Genomic DNA, 19,456 nt, shown 5'->3' with positions numbered 1-19,456 from the left:
GAAGCTTGTAATTTAACCAAGGTAAAACTGCCTCCAAAGTTCAAGCTCCAAAGCACCGGGATCCCACTAGCAGTCACCCAAGATATAATTTCCAAGGAGTCTACTCTTACTTTCTCTTAGGCTTTACCTCTTCTTATATTACATATTTACCTCTTCTAATTATCTCCAAAAGAGGTGACTCAAAATCCACATGAGTTGGCAGCAAAATTTTCCTGGCTCTTAAGAAATAGTTATTCAGTAGTTTCAGGCCCTTGACTCATCAAAATTTAAAGTTAGCAGAGTTTAAAGCCTGTGCAATCATACCACAGGGAAGGTAATCAAGGCCCAGACAAGTTGAATGACTTGCATAAATTCACACAGCTTGTTTCATTAACAAAAATATATCCAACATCTACTTGGTGCCAGATGTTGTTGTATGGGCCTTATAAATATTCATTTAGTCCTGATGACATCTCTATGAGGTAGGTGCAATTATTACCATCCTTATTTTACAGCTGAGGAAGCTAAAGCCTCGGGAAGCTGAGGAATAGGGCCGCTGCCACGTGGCTAGTGAGGGACAAGTCAGGATTGGAATGCACACAGCCGGTTAAGCCTTCGTCCTTAGTCACTCTGCCATGTTGCCGAGAACAAGGATCCAGGGCTCTTAGTTTCCATCCATTTTTCTTTCTACCATATTGGCCAATTACTTCAATTTGTGAATAGGAAGAAAGTTCTCTAGGATCTGGCATTGAAAAATAGTTTTATACATCTTTGAAAAAAATAACTACAGTGTAAATGGGGCTGTATAACTACAAATAACTACAGAAAAATAACTACAGTGTAAATGAGGAGCTGTGTATAATTTAAAATGATACTCTGAAGCTGTGTTTATTATGTGGGACTTTCTTATTGATGATGGCTTTTTCACCTGATATATCTATTCATCTACTCTAATGCTAATATGAGCACAGTGTTGACACCTGTTGAACTGTCTTTGCAGACATAAGTATTAGACAAACCGAAATTGGCATAACTATGCAAAGATGCTCATTTAAATCCAGAAGTTTTAAACATTTTTTTTTAAAGCAACAGAATCCTTTTACAAATAAAATTACATGGTGAACCCCAATACATAAAATAAATATAAAAAATATGTACAAGTGCAGACTCTTCTAAAAATAAAGACTAGCAATTGAACTCCTTGTCCTCCCTTATAAGCCCACCTGCTTTATGCCTTATTACCCTGAATACCTGTGAATTATCTTGGACTTTTACCCATAATTACTCAGATATCCCATTGATCACCCAAGATAATTTTACCTCCTAAGTAATTCTTGATTCCTTTTTTTTCTTGTCCATCTACTGCTACTCTGCTCCATCAGCCCTCTTGCTTGAACTATTATAACGAAGGTCAAGTTGGTCTCCCTACTGTCTGTCTTTCCCTATCTAATCTGTTACAATACTGTCAAGTGACCTTTGCAATTTGCAAACTTGAATGTGCTCATTTCTTCTCACTAAAGCCATAGGAACTCCTAAAGCACTTTGATAAAATAGAAGGACTCCACTGAAAAATTTTTAAAAATACTTGAGGTTACAATCATCTGCATAATTCTTCTTTGTTTTCATGGAGTTTTAAGGTGGGAAGGAACCTCAGAAAATCCCCCATAGGCCAACTTTCTACCCTTGAAGCAATCCAATTTATAGCATTCTGTTCTTTACATAAACTCATTTGTCAGTGCTTTTCTTAATTCTTTTGAGACTGTAGTCTAGGTTTACAGGATACTTTTTTTTTGCCAGCAATATATTAATTTGTGTCACAGTGTATAATTGTAGTCCATTGAACTCATGTAATTATTGTAGCTTTACAGTAATATATTTAATATCTGCCAGGGCAAAACCCCCATGCAGTTTTCTTTCTAAAAATGTTCTTGGTTATATGGCCATAGTATTCCTCCAGATGAATTTAGACTCATATTGTCAAATATTTTTATTGGAGTTTTCAATGGAAAACCTCAACTTTGCAGATTAAAAAAGAATTGACATTTATGCAGTATTAAATCATCTCAACAACTTGTTATCCTTCTCTATTTTCTTTGCTCAAAAACATTTTGTATTTTTCTACATAGAGATCCATATAGTTTGTGCTTCATTGATTCCTAAATATTTTATATATTTTAATGCAATTGTCAGTGGGATTCAAAAATTATATATTTCTAATTGAATATTTAGGAAATACACTGTCTTTAGTGTATCCCTTTATCCGATCATTTGGAGAACTCTATTATTAGTTCAAATACACATGGGTCCTTGATTTTATATCAAAGCTTTGTTGACTTGAAAATGTCTTCCTTCCTTTCCAGAATCAATTATAATTGTTGGGCAGTGAAATAAATTTCATCTTTCAGAGTTTCTTCACTCTTAGTTTATCTTCCCAGTTGGAATATATGCCTGTGTGATCATAACTCTATTTTCCTTGAACTTTCTGAATGTAGGACCTAACATTTAGCCCTCTTAATTTTCTTTCTCAAGCCTAGTGTACTCAGAGGATATGTTTGATGCCTTTTTCATAGAGCAAAAAGGCCAAATACCATTATTGTTACTGTAACTGTGAATTTGATCTTTTCCTCCTGATGTTTACCAGACTCCCGATGGATGTGACTTGTATAACCGTATCTAAGTTTTTAAAAATTTTTGTTGGATATTCCTTTAAATCCCTTTTCCTTCATTATAAAGTTACTTGTTCCATAAAATGACCTGACCTTTATCATCTGTATATATCCAGCTAAATCATTTCTATAAATAGCATAATCTTGGTTATTCATCATTGTTGGGAAACGAACTATTTGGGTAAGTAAATTTTCTGAGGACATTATCTTTCCGAGGATCAGAACTTTAAATGTATTTCAGATTGACATCTTTCTAAAATATATGCAATACTATAAATGACATTTGTTATCTAACCATGCTGGCTAGCTTCTTTAAAAACACTGCATTGGAGGAATTTAACCATTATATGTAAAAAAGGATGAGAGAGAACTCGTGCTGGAAGTAATCTATTAAGGCTCTTATAAATATTTTCACACTAGCACTAGAACTGTGTGTTTAAACAGTGGATGAATAGACTCACTAAACTAGTAGAGAGCAATTAAATTAAGAGGATATCAATGACTTTTTAGAAATGTTAAGTAACGGGTAATATGTATGAACTTTTTACTAACTATCCTTTAGTTACTAAGATGTCCTTTCCCTTTAAGAGAGAAGGTTAAACAACAATTCAGTTTTATTTTGTTGCAGATATTATTCATTCCAGGAGGTATTTAATTTTGTAACAAGTTGTTAGGTGTTGAATTTTGTTCCCCCTCTAACCCCAACACGATTCATATGTTGGAGTCTAACCCCCAGTACCTCAGACAGGGTCTTTACAGAGGTAATCAACCTAAAATGAAGTCCCTGGTGTGGGCCCTGATCCAATGACTGGTGTCCTTGAAAAAGGAGACATGTACAGACATACACATGGAGGGAGAAGGCCGTATGAATATTAAGGCAGAGGTCAGGGTGATGCTTCTACATGGCAAGGAAAGCCAAAGATTGCCATCCAACCCCCAGAAGAGGAGACAGGCGTGGAGCAGATTCTCCTCACAGTCCTCAGAAGGGACCAATGTGGCCAACAGCTTGATCTCGGACTTCTAGTCTCCAGGAGAGTGAGAGAATACATTTCTGTATAAGCCACACAGTCAGTGGTTCTATGTCTGTCCTGTAAACTAATACACTGATCTTCCATCAATATTGAATGCCTTGCTGATTTTGTGAAGAGGATTTCCAACTTCTGCATTGTAGGTCCTATCTTCCAAACATCACTGTGGTTTCAGAGGCTTTACATAGTTCAGCTCCTGAAGATGAGAGGAGCTCAAGATATTTACAGGTACGTCTCTGCCTACTCTTCAAAGATCCAAAATTAGCCGTCTATCCATTCACCCACCCATCAGTATTTATTGAGTGTCTACCATGTGCCAGGCTTTGTGTTAGGCTCTGGAGATACAGTAGGCAAAGCAGGCATTGACTTTGCTCTCATGAAACTTGTATTCCAGGACTTATATGCATGGAATTTGCCAGGATTACTTTAGCTTTGTTCATGAAAACTGCAAACAAAAAATCTGAATTCATCTTGAGCACATCTACATACCCTCCTTCATCACTAATACAGCAACTAGTCTGCAATTGTAATGCTTGAGTTTACTTTACCTTATTATGTCTATTTTCCTGAAGGCTTCTTGCATGTGTACTTGCAAAGTTCTCTATTTCCTACTATTCTGTCATTGACTCTTCTTCCATTTTCTCTATTAAAATCCATACTAATGTAGTTTAATAGTATAAATATTCCTTGAAGGAAATGATACTTACTCCAGAAAAGGACTTTCAAAATAAATTATCATATTCTAGGACACTCTCCATTCATTCATTCATTCATTCAGCAAATAAATATTTATATTTAGCCTTTTCTGGTTGATGGTTGCTATGGTAAAAATGCCCATGTGAGTGATATGAAACACAGAAATCAGGCTGAGTCCTTATCCTAGCACTGGGGCTGAAACTTAGTTTCTAGAGAAAGAAAACTGTAAACCGGTCTGGCTTGAGGTCATTAATTTCTTTCTCATTTTTAAAAGGGTGGAGTGAAGTATGAGCAGCTGCAGGACCTCTTGGGAAGCTGCCTTTCTACAAATGTAATTAATGAATCATAAGGTGAGTGCTGTCTCTCCCAGGTGTGTATTTTTTTTTTTTTTGCCCTCAAAATCACCTCCCTCACTGTTCTCATCAGTGTCCTTTGACTTACTGGCAATAAACAAAGCATCCTGGATTCCTGCATCCCAACGGAGCCGCCCAGTGCCTTGGCCCCCTCTCCAGTCGAGCTACGTATTCTGATGGAGAGCTAAGGGTGATCTCTTCTCCACTGGCCTGGCTCAGTCAGCATTTCCTGGAACTTCCTTGTGAGAGATACTGAGTCAGAATCTCCAGGAAAAGTCTTGGGAACCTTTACTTTTAATAAGTCCAACAGGTGATTAGGCACATTTGGAAAGCTCCAATCTGTGCCATTTGGAGGTAAGCCAGTCAGTGCCTCAGCTGACTTATATCTTGCTCAGTATAGGCTCAAATTTTCTAGGCATTAAAAATGAAACAAACAGACTAAAGCCAGGGAAAGTCATAGTATGACATAGGAAATCTAGAGATTTTGTGTTTTAGTTTCTATTTGCTAGTAGCCCAGGATATTCCTTAGCTTATTTGGGTCTTATTTGTAAAATGAGGAGGTTGAAACAGATTTATGCATTCGTTCATTTATTTATTCATTTATCAGGTATGTGTCAAGATCCTACTATGTCAGCTATTGTTCCAGCTCCTGGGGAAGCAGTAGCGACTATCACTCATTGACTATATGGATTCAAAGCTGGCCCATTTCTCAGTGCACAAGTATATCCAAAATTATCACCAGCTGACAACCAGTACATGGTTGAAGAATATTATCGACTTATCATATTGTGAAATTTTTACTTCTGAAAGAAGTGTGTTCCTAACAGGTATGATCAACTTCATCCTAAAAACCTTGGTGGAATTATCCTGATTCCAACCGGCTTCTACTTGGCTTTCATAATGAAATGAGTTGAGAACTTAATATTAGATAATTCCATTTTGAAGCTAAGATGTATATGTTTACTTATGTTTTTTCTGAAATCAAATTGTAAGATGAGGCTTCCGCATGACTTAGTTGAGAAACCTGCATTTTTCTGGCGAGGCAACAAAGTGCTCAGTGATGAATGCAAAGCCTTAGGTTGAATCACTGGTCAGGCTGAAGCTAGAAGGGTGCTAACTGGATCTCACTCCAGTATTTGCTTCTCAATCAACATGACTTCCTACATGGAATCTCATCAGAAGTTTGGACCATTTTGTCTTCAAGATTAAATATGCATCAAGATCACATTGAGGAGGTCTCCATGCCTGATCTTTTCTTGCTGTCTTCTAAAGTTATAAGGCAGATATTTTTGAGACATCTGGCTAATTTCAGAAAGTCCTATAAATTCAAGACCCTAGATTTCAAACAATTAAATTCTTTGAGGACTGAAAAGTCCTTGAGATGAAAGAGCAACACTTTTGCTGTAGTTTTTCCTAAACTGTCTTTTGATCTGGATTTATGGCTATTTTGTGGGAAACTTTAAATTCATGACTCAACTGAGTTATGAAGAGCAGTAGTTTTAGGTGTCTGACTCCCACAGAGCATTGTCTTTAAGGTCAAGAGGATAATTTAAAATGTGAATGAAGATCTGTTAAGAGGGGTCAGAATCTATTTTGAGGGCTAATTGTCCTTTGCTGGAGTGCTGGCTTATCCTCAGGCCTTTTAGTGATTTGCTGTTACTCATTTGCTAAAGACTAAGAAAAGAAAACCTTGAAAAATTGTAAAATACAGCAAATGAATAAAAGCAGGACACATAAAATTTTATGTTGTTTTAACAAAGGACAAATCCATTGTTTGAAATAAAATGGAAAAAACTGTTGCCCAAAGCTGACAGGCTTGATTGAGATCCTCTGGAAGTGAGGGCCTGACTCACAAAGCCCTGGGAGGAGAGAGAAAACGCTTTGGGCTGTAAGGCTATGCAGGCAGAGGGCAGGCACATTCCAGCCCTGCAGCTCTTCAACGCTGCAGCTGCGATCAACTGCGATCAGACAGACCACAGGAGCCAGGAAGAAGCATTCTTCCAAAACATTTTATCTTGGGCAAGTCACTTCACTTCTCTGATTCTTATTTTGTCACTTACCAACAGGGGATAATGGCACAGAGAGCAGAGCGTGGCTGTTGGGATTGAAAGGGAAACTGCAGGAGAACCATCTTGCCCAAGCCTGGCATAAAGTAGGAGGTCAAATAGTACTTCCTGGGTCTAAGGGCCTTGTATGATAGAACCCAGAAGGGCATATTTCTTAAACATAGAAAATAAAGTTTGAATTTACACATTCTTTAGCTGTAAAAGGTATCTTGTTAGGAGCAAAGAAATAGTGTTGAAAATATGTGGGGTCCATCTCTGGCAGTACAGGAGTATATCACCAGGGCCTTGGCAGGCTTGGATTAGAGGTACTCAGAGGCTAGCCCGTGGAATGATTTGAGGTTCCCACCTGTAGAAATGAAAATGCATAAATGTCGTAACTCTTCCTGTGTGTGCTGGGCAGGCAACTCCTGTTCCATACCTCACTCTGCCACCTGCTATCTGATGTGTTGTCACCTCCTCAATTATCTAATCCTTTGCTTTGATTCATTCGCTCATAGTGTGTTTGTCCTCTTGTAAAAGCTCCCTGTCTTGCACAGGGCTGGTTATAGACCTCATATCAGATTTCGAGGACTGCAAGATTTGATTCCTCCCTTCCCCTCAGTATTTTATGATGATTTGACATTGGTGAAAAAACAGGCAGCCATCGCTTTATTATAGACGTTTCTATGCTGCAATAGCTCTGAGGGCAACACAACGAACAATTGTCCTTAGGTCTCAACAGGGCTTCCATCCTTAAGAGATGTTTTTGGTACCTAACATCATGAAAAAAACCAGGAAAATGATGAGAGTGGATAGGGTTCAGTAGGGTTTTATATAATTTACCTTGTTTCTTAACTAAGTTGCATCTACAAATGGTAAATCGATGAAAGTAAATAACCAAGGATAAAAGCTAGAAGTTGAAGTAAATATCTTTTCTCAAAATCTATCAAATTAAGAATTTTCTGCTGTTATGGTTCTTAATTTTTACTTCTATCATATTTGTATGTGTACTAATCCTTTCCTCTATTATAACAACAGTCAAAATCTATATTTTAGTCAGATTTTGTCTGAATTCTAATTTGTTTATATTCTTCCTTGTGTGTTCTTATTGCACACATGTTGAAAATAAATATCCTCTACTGAGAATATTTGTGTCAATGGAGAGGGAAAATAATATTTATCAAAGACCTATTATTTGACAGGTGCTTTATGTAAATTTTTTGATTGATCTTTATGGCAACCTTCCAGTTATCCCCATTTCACAGCTGAAGAAACAGTGGCTCTCAGAAGTGGCAGAGCCAGGAGTACAACTCAGCTTTGTCAAAGTAGAGCCGTGTGTACACTTTCTAGCGTATCATGTGACTCTGTGATTCCAAGCCAGGTGTGGGGCTTAAGTTGGGTATTCACAGGAAGGAATATTTCAGTGTCACCTTCTCATTAAAGTGATTTCAATTGTCTGTTTTTCTCACTTTTGCATGTTGGGTTATTGGAGAATGTGTCACCGAGGAGGTAATCTCTAGCTTATATATATGTTTTTGGCAACTTGACTGTCCAGAGTGGGGTCTCAGCATATATAGTGATAGGTGCAGGGAAAGAGTGGGGATTCTTGGTATCGGTAGAGATGAGAATGTTGATTGATACTGATGTCATGGTTGACCTGCAAAGGAGAGAACAAGAACTGAATGCTCTTTCTTAGGCTCCTTATGCTTCTTTAGAAAAGCACTGGGTTGGCTTTGCCTTACAGAACAGTCAAGGAAGCAACAATCACCTTACAGTGCAAAAAGAATAGCCAGTAAAAAGGAATTGGCTGGGCATTCCTCTAGACCTGAGTTCAAAGTACAGCTCTTCAACATGATGGCTGTCTACTCTTGGGAATATTAACTGCCCTCTCTGAATCTCAGTTTCATCACTTGTAAAAGTGGGTTGATAGTACTTTGCAGGACTGTTGTTAAGGTTTACTTGAGAAACCACACTTCAAAATACACAGTGGAGACCTTGACCTCAGTAAGTGCTCTGTCAGTGTCAGCTTCCTTCCTTCATCTGATATCAGTTTCATTTTTGCCTGGAATATTTAAAAAATGATGTTTTGAAGCTTTTGAAGCTATTCTAAGAGTCCTGTTTCTACTCATTTGAGAAGATCTTTTAAAAGTGTTTTAATCCCTTATGTTCAATATATCTCAATTAAAAAATAAAAATGAAAAACAATGCTTTAATCCCCAGGACTAAACTCACAGCCTTGTCTTCATATGGACAATTCTTTACTTCTGTGGTCTCCAAACTTTTTGATCATGCACACTGATTAATTGTTATTTATGCTTGTATCACACGCACACACATTTATGAGAATCATATACTAGTTTACCATCTCCCTTCATCCTAGCAGGAACATCTTGAATAACTCCTGGGTGTGTGTTTCTTGTTTTACAGGCTACATCTCTGATTAATGGATCTGATTCATTTAGATGAAGCATATTCTTTACCTTTGTAATCTTCTCTTCCTTCCTTTTGAATTGTGGTCCATTGACAGATGTCCTACAGGTAGTTAGATGTGACGTGAGCTGTTGTACAGGCAGTTGCATACAATGGTTTTGACTTCAGGAGAGAGATCTGGGCTGGTGACTGATTGGGAATTGTGATAGGTGCTGGTGATAACCGTAAGAATGATGACTCACCCCAGAGGAAGATTGTACAGTGAAAAGAGATCTTTCAGGAACTCAACTTTTGAAGGTAGGTAAAGGAGTAGAGTCCACAAAAGGGCCTGAGAGATGAGAGAAGGGGTACAGGAAAATTTGAGTGTGCATCAAGATCAAAGAAATAGAGTTTTTAAATGAGGGTGTACACAAATGTTTTAAATGCAAGAGTAACCTAGTAAGATAAAGATAGAAAAGTTTGCTTTGATTTGGCATCTAGGGGGTCACTTACATTCTAAGTGGGGGAAAGTATGGCAGTGGAGTGATAGGCTGAGAAGTAAGTGGGAAAGCAGCCAACAGACAAGTCTTTCAAGAAATACATAAGAGATTGGCAGAGAAGTGAGGAGAGAGGAAGAGAGAGAGTCAGGAGATCAGGAGGAAATCAGATCATCTGTCTATGTCTGTCTATATCTATCTATCTATCTATCTATCTATCTATCTATCTATCTACCTATCTATCATCTATCATCTGTATCTATCATCTATTTATCATTTGTCCTTCCTAAGGAAAGACTAACTGTGTGTTCACTTTATTATTTGCTATGTCTAGATAGCTTCTCTCCCTGTTGTGTTTTGGCAGGGGTTCATTCCTCAGGTCTTCTCCTTAGGAGGTGTTAATAACAACTTCAGCTGAGTACCCACTGCACTTTGTGAAAACATACAGATCTGTTATAGCACTTACCACTCTACTAGTTATTTCTGTGTCTGTCTCTCTGGCTAGATTTTGAGTTATTTCAATGAAGACACCGTGTCTTCTTCTTCAAATTCCCAGTCCCTTCCATAGTGCCCAGTGTGTCATTGATCAGACTTGCTTCTCAGATGTGCGAATGAACAATTAAAAAAAGGCAAACAGGCAAGCAAGGAGCCCTGTGGGAAGGTGCGTCTGGCGTCAGCGTCAGGGCTGCGAAGGCGCATGGTCAGGGTAAAGCTGGAGGCAGGCAAGCCCGCTTGAGGGCGCTGAGATAACCTAGCTAGAGGGCCTGGCGCCCTACATCAGGAATAAAGAAGAAGCTGTTTAAAGAAACACTTAAATGGGAGACATGCCAAAGTGGGGCTAAAAAAGAAGAAAGAATTGAAGATCGTAATAGATGTCTAATCTTTAAAGCAAGAATAATAAAGAAAGCAAAATCTCCGTTGTGGTGGATGGGGAAGGGAAAGGGCATGGGGGTGGGAGGTGAGCTTGAGTTTGGGAGTGCTGGGTGGTCTCCTGAGAAGTCGTTTATTCTTGTCTCCGTGTCCTGTTCTTGGATCTTCCCCAGAAGCAGGCTGTGTCTCCTTTTCTTTTTGGAACGTGTATCAAGCAGCCACCCCTTCTTTAGTTATTTCCTTCTGAAAGAAAAAAAAAAAGCATTTCTTCCATGAAGATTTTGAGCAGTGATCCTCCACTTAACATCAAAAGCATGTCAGAACAAAGCAAACCTCCCACTCACCAGGATTTAACAAGCACAACACACCTTGCCTGAACTTCCAACATCTGCCTTAGGAATACTTAGTGTTTTCTAAGGACGAATCATTTGTCGGTCAGAAATGACAAGTGAGGTAGAACACCAAATGGATCCACCTCTATTTATATATTTAATTTTGAACAAATGTCCACATTTGGGTCTTTACAATCCCTCACTGGGAGAAGACAAATCTTTTTAGGTGAAGAGTAATTTCACTCTTTTTTATTAGCACTTGATTTTCTAGCAATATTTTGATAAGGATTAGAAACTATTCAGAGGCCTCTGCTGATTTTAAGAAGAACAAAGATAGAAAGGTACTGTGAAAAGGAGAGCAGCTGATTATTGGAAGGCAAGTGTTAGCTATCGTCCAGCACTTACTGCCATCCATTTCCTGAACCCATCCCCCGACTGAACTTTTGAAGGCCACCTTCACTTTTGTCTTTTCTCTCTTTCCTTGCTACACCAATAAAATCAGTCATCCCCTCAGCAATAAGCATGTAAAATGACTTCTTTTGTAGAACAAACGCTTTGTGTGTAAATAATTTGTAAGCCCCCTCCTCCCTCCAAGCAGTGTGTTGGAAAAAATATCCAACATAAATTGATTGTATAGATAGCCTGATTGTAAAGCAAGATTAATATGAAAACACAAGGAGCCTGCAATACAACCTACTAACTTAAATCATTCACATTTGTGTACAAGCATTCATATTTAGCAACAGTCCCAAGGCTGAGATTAAAGCTGTTCGGTAGGTTACTTCAAGGCCTTTTTATTGCTAAATCTTATTATGTCTCTAAAATGTAGAAATTAATCACCTGTCATCAAAGCTGCAGTGGATTATTGACTTCTAAATGTCTCTACAAATTGATTCATGACAGAATGAAACAGGAGACTGAACTAGCATTGAAATTCTTTTGCATGTGATAAAAAAGGTCTATTAAAAGCATTTCAACAAATGCTTCCTATTAGGTAATCATCACAAAGTACTTTCCTATCAAAATGAGGTGCTTCTAGAATACTTTTGATGAGCTACATTTTTTTTTTTCAAACACTGGTATGGTAACATGGAATTATTCTGAAACCCCGGAAAGCTGATTTGGAAATCCATATAACTTTTATATTATAGAGTGCACAAGTTATTTCTTAGATACTAACCCAATATAAAGAGGGTTAGGAAAAACCCATTTCATTTGTGTGTGTGTGTGTTTGCCTTATGCGCATGTGTGACAGACCCGCCCTAAAGCTTATTCCAGTTAAGAATTTTGGAGACCACTTGTAATTTATAACAGTGGGATCACACTAAATTTTGCCATAATGCTCCTTTCCATTGTCTCACTACATTCTTTTGACTGTGTTCTCCAGCTTGTCCTTGTCAGTGGTTCTTTGAAGTGTGTCAGTTTTGCTTCCCAAGGGACACCGGCAATGTGTGGAGACATTTTTGTCACAGCTGGTGAGTGTTCGGGGTGCTGCTGACATGCAGTGGGTAGAGGCCAGCGATGCCATCAAATGTCCTACAATGCACAGGGCAGCCCCTCGCGATAAAGAATTATCCGGCCCCAGGTGTCAGTAGTGCCAAAGTTGAGAAAACTTGGTTTAAAATAAGATTTCAAGAGAACGGCCCTTGCATGGGGCCAAAGGGAAATGATTTTCAAGTAGAATCCAGAACATTGTTCTTTAATCAGACTTGTCTCCTTAGTTTAGTCCACTAGTCTGTCCTTCTTGGTAAACATTTAATAGCCAGCGATGGTTTACTTTCTTTTCAGAAGTTTCTTTTGGGGAGCTTCCTCTTCCAGCCAGTTCTTGCAGGGCCCACTTTGCACACGTCACTCTGTATCGGGCTCAGTTCAGCTCCTTACCGGTTCAGCTCTGTGGAGACTCGCAGGGGTCAGCAGAAGGAGCAATCACTGAGCTCACCACCGACCAAAATACATTTTGATTTTCAATTAACTTTCAAGGATAGGAATTACTCTTTTTGATTACTCTTGCTCTTTTTGACTGAGAGAGAACATGGTGGGTAGGAATAGAACTCTATTTTGGATTTCTGTCTCAGAAGACTGTTTACTTAACCCAGTTACTCAAGACCATTAAAAAACTTTCCATGAAACTAAATAACCAGTGTTACTATTTGATAATGTTGCTTTGGGCAACATGCAAGTATAAAAAAATATTGCCTCCACCAGACTGTCAGCTCCAGAAAGCCAAGAACAGTATTTCATCTTCTTTGTATCTCAGTGGCTTAGATCTCTGAATAAGTGAGTGAAGTTTACTTTAATCCTTAATATTCAAGTACAACTTAAACACAAGCATACAAATGAATGCATATAATCTTGTGTGCAGACTATAACATCATACATGTGTCTTATGTGCAGAGATAAGGTCATAGGATATCAATAAACACTTGCTCCCACCCACCTCGTGTTCTCTGCAGTTCTGGGAATATGTCATGCTCTCTGCCTGCTCTGGTCTTTTATAAAATTACTCCCACTGTTTGGGAGGCAGCCTATTGTTGCCGCTTTTCCTTGCCTACTGCTTGATTCTCTGAGACACCTGTTCCTCCAGGCCTGCCTGTGACTGTGTTGCAGCCCTTTCTCTGAGCTCTTGTGGTCCCAGCCATAATGCACTACATTTGCATGTTTACTCACCTAGATTTTGCTCTGGACAATCAGCAACTTTAGAACCAGGGCTGCATCTTAATCACCGTTACATGTCCTTGAATTTCACATAGAACATGGAACTGATACATGATTGTCACTACCACCTGTATGTAGAGTGAATAGAGGGTAAGGGGAACATAATGTTTGAATTCAGTTAAAAACCTCTACCATCAGAAAAGGTAGCACAATTGACCTGTGAGAAACCCGTGAAGAGTTGTTCACCATAAAGGCTGGGGAGGTATGGTACCACCAAGGCATGTCAAGCTGTAAAACCAAGGGCCCAGGCCAGGCAGCTGCATCCGTCCTTGACACTGCCTCCTCTCCGCTGGGAGGAAGGGGGAGAGGAAAAGGCCACGGGAGGCACACAGGACCCCTGGCTCTAGAGCCCTGACTTCTGCCCGATGATTCAGGAAGAAGATGAATTGTGTTTGTTCTTTAGGATCTTGAGAGTATTGAATTAATGCCAATGGGTAGAAAATGCACTGGTTATTCAGGTTTTAGAGACTCAGAGCTGTCCAGAGATGACGAGGGCTGCCTGGGGACAAGGTGCTCCCTGTCTCCATCTGTGCAGGTTGGATAAAATGTGAGTGAAGACACCAGAAGTGGGCATGTGCATTCAACAGAAGGTACCCATGTAAGTAATGTACCTTATCATGAAAGATTCTGTGGTGTTGGGATATGTACCTGCAGTCCGTGGGTTGTAAAAGGACAGTCACTGGTCTTACAAACCCTTCCTAGATGCCAGGAAGTACACTTGTAATTCTCATCTCAGCAAAGAGGTGGGATCCCTGGATGATGCCAGAAACCCTGCCCAGGCTCCTGGCACAGGACGAAGTCACACCCATTCTGTCCAGAAGAGCTTCCACGCTTGAAGGGCTTTCTGTCACCTTGGAGACCTGGGAGCTACTCCTTACCATAAGCTTTACTGTTGCATCCATGCAAGGCATGAACGAATATTAAGGGAGTTCCTTACCTCAGTAAGCAGTTATTTCCATTTCCTTCTGTCTCCCATCCCCTGCCTCTCTCCTCTCCCTCACCCTTTTCCCTTTTTGATGCTCATTCCTCAGTTCTTATAGAATATCTAGTACAATGTTTACAACAGTTGAGAAATGTAATGAAACTAATGCAGTCTCTATGAAAGATTTAAATGCAAGCAATTGTTAGGCAACTGAGGCAACAGTGTTGAAATGGGATCTGTAGAGATTACCCTGATCTGTAAAGAGGGTTTTTGAGTTTGGACCTGATTGCTTGATTGCTCAAAGAATCTGGCATAAGCCTCAATTCAGGCATTAACAGCTACTGGTAGAGATTTACCTGCACTGTTATAAGACAGTGGGCACTTATCATTGTTTCATGCATAATTATTCTATTACCTTCCTCTTCAAGTGGTCTGAGGAATCTCTCTGGAGAGATTCTTGGGGAAGTGGTGGTGGTGTGGTGATGCTGAACTCTCAGCCCTTTGCAGTCTGATTGCCACCAACCATTTCAGGCTGTATTCTCTCTCTGTGTATTTATGCCATGAAGTTCTCTCTAGTGCTAGTTTTTTCTTTCAAAACTTTTGAAAACCTTCAAAATCATTTCTGGCACTCATGTAATGTTTACAGGGAACTAGTTAAAATTTAACTGGTATTTGAGGAAAACTCTTGTTAGCAAAGATTGTTTATGCAAAGCTACATCTCATAAAGAATCTCCAGTCTTTTTGAAGACACAGAACTTAAAAGTCAGCTTTCAGGCTGAATTTTTATGCCTTTGTCTCTCTTTCAGTTGATCTTGGCAACACCTCACATGTAACCCAAGACCAAAATAAAGTTACATTCGGAAGGCAGTCACAATTCAGTGATCTTATCCTGCAGAACGCCTTCTCTTGACGTTTACATCTTATAATTTGGTAAGCGGTTTACACATTTACCCCTGTGATTTTCAAGGGGCTTTTATGATCTGCCAAGTGGACAAATGTCAGCAGGCTTTCAGGATTGATTTACTAGGATTTCTGTCTCTTGTGAACAGAGTACTGTAGCTCAGAATAAAACACATGTAAACAAGCCCGGGAATCTCAGTGGAAAAGGTTCCCACCAGACGTGGTGGCTGATCAGGAGTCCTCGTGGAGTCGCCTCTGTCACTGCTCAGGCTGGGGGGGTAGCAGCTGGCCCTTCCGCACAGCTGTCCTGGGAAGGTTCCCTGAGTCTGCGTGCCTGTGTGCAGCCAGAGAACGAAAGTGGCGAGGTGTCAGCACCTGGGGGCCCGACGGTTCACAAGCTGCCGGTCTCAAAGCAAAAAACCCTGCTCTGCTTTCTCCTGGCACTTGCCCAACACAGCTGACCGTCAGGACCTAAGTGGGTCCCTGAAATCAGAGGTGAGGCCCTCCTGTGGGCGAGAATACTTAGTACCAGGGCGGCAGAAACACAGTTTTGATTACAAGTGGAATGGAATGCCTCAGCAAAGCTGTTGTCATTTCCCATTTATTATCTTTGTAAAAGAAAAAATGATGTCAAATCACGGTGTTTATGTTTTTTAATTTCTATGTTTGAAAGTCTTTGAGCATTGATTCTGGTCTTTTTCTTATTTTAGCCACGATGAAGGTCAAAGGAAGACAAGAAGAAAGACAAGAACCCTTGTTTCTCCAGCTAATGTCAGGCTCCTCACCATTTGGCGGCAAGGAGAAGGGATTTTGCTCTCTATGCCCCGCAGGGACCGTGGCCCTTTCTGGGGGCACTGGGAGTGGGAAGGGACAGGAAAGGCAACACAGGCCCACCCTCCTGTACAGGGACTCCCCTCGAACTAGCACTTGGGCTGTTTCTAGCATCTCCACAGCTGTCCCAAGAATAAGGGAAGGATTAGAACAGCCTAACTAGTTTATTTCCTTCCATGTTGGCTCTGAGTCCTGAGTCAAGGCAGACCTAGAATCCACAGTTCTCAAGGGTGAGTCAAAGGTACAGCCTTCTTAAAATTTCCATTTGCTGCAGATTTGCATACAATATTCCTATCTTCCACTTACCAGCTTTTTAATCTTAATGAAATGACTTAATGTCTGTTTAAAAGGGGAATACTAATACTAAAACCCATCCCATAAGCTTATTGTGAAGGTGAACTTAAGAAACATATAAACAAAGCCTTGCACGGTGCCTGACACACAGGGGACGCTCCAAAACTTAATACTAGCTACATCCAAGTAAACCCCAGCTCAGTTGCTGCCTGTGTGGCCACCGGTAACTCACATTGGCTCTTTCATATTCTAAGCCCGGTTGGACTGGTCCCAGACATATGACACAGGCTGATGGGATTGAATTGGAACTTTCGGTTTTGCGTTGAATTGGTTCCCCTGTGTAGACAGTCTGTGTGATAGCAACCTTCTACTTCGGGGAGAAAGAGGCTGTTTGGGCATGGGTATTATTTCCTTAAATGCAGAATAAAACAGGATCAGCAGGATAGTTCAGTGAAATATCTCGTTTGAACTTTCCCATTCATTTGCTCTTTTATGCATTCGCAGCCAGGGCTTTCCAGCTGATCCGTTTGATTGCTCTCATGTACGGCGTGCGGAGACAGCAAAGAGAGGATTCCTGTAGATTCTGAACTTGCTAACAAAGGCTGCTATGACTGTGGCAGGCCCCAGAACTGACAGCCAGTTTCAGTCCTTTGTAGGGGTTTAGAGAGGGAGAAAAGGCAGGGAAAGAAGAAGGGGAAGTTTTTCCAGAGATACTGAATCTGAAAAGCGCCAGGGTGCAGAGAAGGGCCAGGAGGAGGGAAGCTGTGGATCCTGGAAACACCAGCAGCAGGACTGTGGACCCGGAGCCGGAGCCGGTCAGCTCGTTCTCGCTGCGGCCTCCCGTGGGGCAGATGTCCTGCCAATCAGCCTCCTTCCTCGTGAGGGGAGCGCAGCGCCAAGCCTCAGGGGAACGCAGGGCCAGGCTCAGCCCCGGGGCGGTGTGATGGTTGGGTGGGGAGGGGCACACCTCTTAACTTGTCTGTAGCTATTTATTTTCTTAATTTGTAAAAGTTGCTTAGACTTAGCCATAAACAGGGGTGTTTTGAGGTTCAGGAGCAATATATGTTATAACAAAACATGTATAAAGCGCTTTGAAATAAACGGTAGCAGCTATTTCCATTCAGAATCCGTAATGTGAATATTCTTATTCTTAGTTTCTCATTGGGAAACATTCTGGGCTTGGGGTAAGGGTAGGGAGCATGGAGAGGATATAAAAGAAAACATTTTGCAGCGAATTGCAAAGTATTTTTAACTTAAAACAGGCACGCAGGGTGGCTTGGCTATCACTGCAGTGTTTTAGGTCTGACAAACAGGTGTAAGACGGGTGCAGCGGACCACGGCCCAACCCATATTTCTTTCTGAGGACAAATGCCGGTGATGTAACGGCCACAGAGCTACCAAGATGGAAACCTAGGTTCTCTCTGCTCCCTTGGTCTCTCGGCCTGCATTTGGCAGCACGCAGAGCTATTTGCCAGGCTTGTGTATTTTCCTGTCTGAAAGGATTTTCCTCAGGGTGTGGCATATGGGTTTTTGAAGGATTGAACCAACACTTGTGGAAATCACCAGAGGCCTCTGGTTCTTCCTGTGGCAGGTTCCCTGTGTAAGATGCCTGATGTCTGCTTTTCACTCCACTTACCCTGAAGCCATTTCTTAATAGCAAATTCCCCCCATCCCCAAAACAAAGAGCCTTTGACAAATGTAGATACCTGGCAAAAGAGAAAGGTAACCAACAGCAAAATAAGTTAATTCTCAAAACGTACATTTTTTCAGGTATATCCCCAGGACTTACAGTTGGTAATCGCTAGGCTGTTTTACAGTTTGCTTTAATTTATCTTACTAATGACATGAAAGATATAAAATTGGTGAAACTATAGTGTTTGGCTTGCTTAAATTAAGTTTATGAGTTTTGCTTAAGCCTGCCAAACAAGTTAAATATTTCATGGCTTTCACAGGCTACAGTTCTAATATTTATAACTCTTGTGTACAGATTTCAAAAAATTATAATTACAACTCCCAGGATCCCAGATATAGCAGATGTTCAATATTTTCTACAATGTTGGCAGAAAAGCTTCTCATGCTCTTTTTGATCCCCAACCCATGTATTGTATCTGCTGGAACAAGCTGTTGATAAGAAAGTCTACTGTCATTCTCTCATTTTAATGACCTTGGAAAAACCTCTAATGTGAAATGGGGAGATGGAAAAGGTGATTTCTACCCTCCTAAAAATATATTACTGCATGAAAATGTTTTACCTAAAGGAGCATGAAATAAAAGTGCATTTTGCCATGAGCCGTATTTATTTACTTTATGACCACAATATTTTTCTGTATAATTTCCATTTTTCTTTAATTAAAAATGCAAATTTCCCCTTTGGCTGTGACTGGCCTTCCTTGAGCCCTGTAAGTCTGGAGAAAGGAAATCCTGGGGCAAAATAACTCTAAAAACCAAAATCAGTCAAAGGGAGAAATAAAGTTTAAAACCCACTTATTGCTTACAAAACTGTAGTGTGGCCCATCTCTCTCTCCCGCTCAAACAGCAGCAAAACCGGCCCTCCCCATCACCTCTCAGGTGCAGATAAGCCCTCCTTGCCCAGGTAATTACCCATTGACATGGAGATGAACTTCTCTCCACTGCTGAGGAATGATGCAAATGCACTAAAGCCATACTTTCCACTTCTGAACACCTATTGATATGCAGATGTACTAAAGCCAGGTGAGATATTCTGGAAACATTACAATTTTACCCACAACCCCTTTCCCAAAATATCTATCTCGTTTGCCCTCCAGAAAATTTGAAAGCCCTTTATCAGTCACTTCTTAAGACTATGGTGGTCTCTTTACAAAGGAATCATGCTATTCGCTCTGGTCACTGTTAACCCTGGTACACAAAAGTATTAATCTGGCTTTTTGGTGTTACAGA

General features: G+C 40.3%; 1 long non-coding RNA gene across 1 annotated transcript; it reads left to right on the top strand.

Moving 5' to 3' along the window:
* Positions 1–9,339: 9,339 nt before the first annotated feature.
* On the top strand, positions 9,340–17,590 carry LOC130681424 (uncharacterized). The gene is made up of 3 exons (XR_008994568.1): positions 9,340–9,494; positions 15,319–15,442; positions 16,123–17,590. It is a non-coding gene; the product is annotated as an uncharacterized LOC130681424 (long non-coding RNA).
* Positions 17,591–19,456: the final 1,866 nt, after the last annotated feature.

The sequence above is a fragment of the Manis pentadactyla genome, chromosome 17 (assembly GCF_030020395.1).
Source record: "Manis pentadactyla isolate mManPen7 chromosome 17, mManPen7.hap1, whole genome shotgun sequence".
NCBI classification, from domain to species: Eukaryota; Metazoa; Chordata; class Mammalia; order Pholidota; family Manidae; genus Manis; species Manis pentadactyla.
The sequence above is the reverse complement of the archived record's forward strand: the minus strand, read 5'-3'. Positions and strand labels throughout refer to the sequence as shown.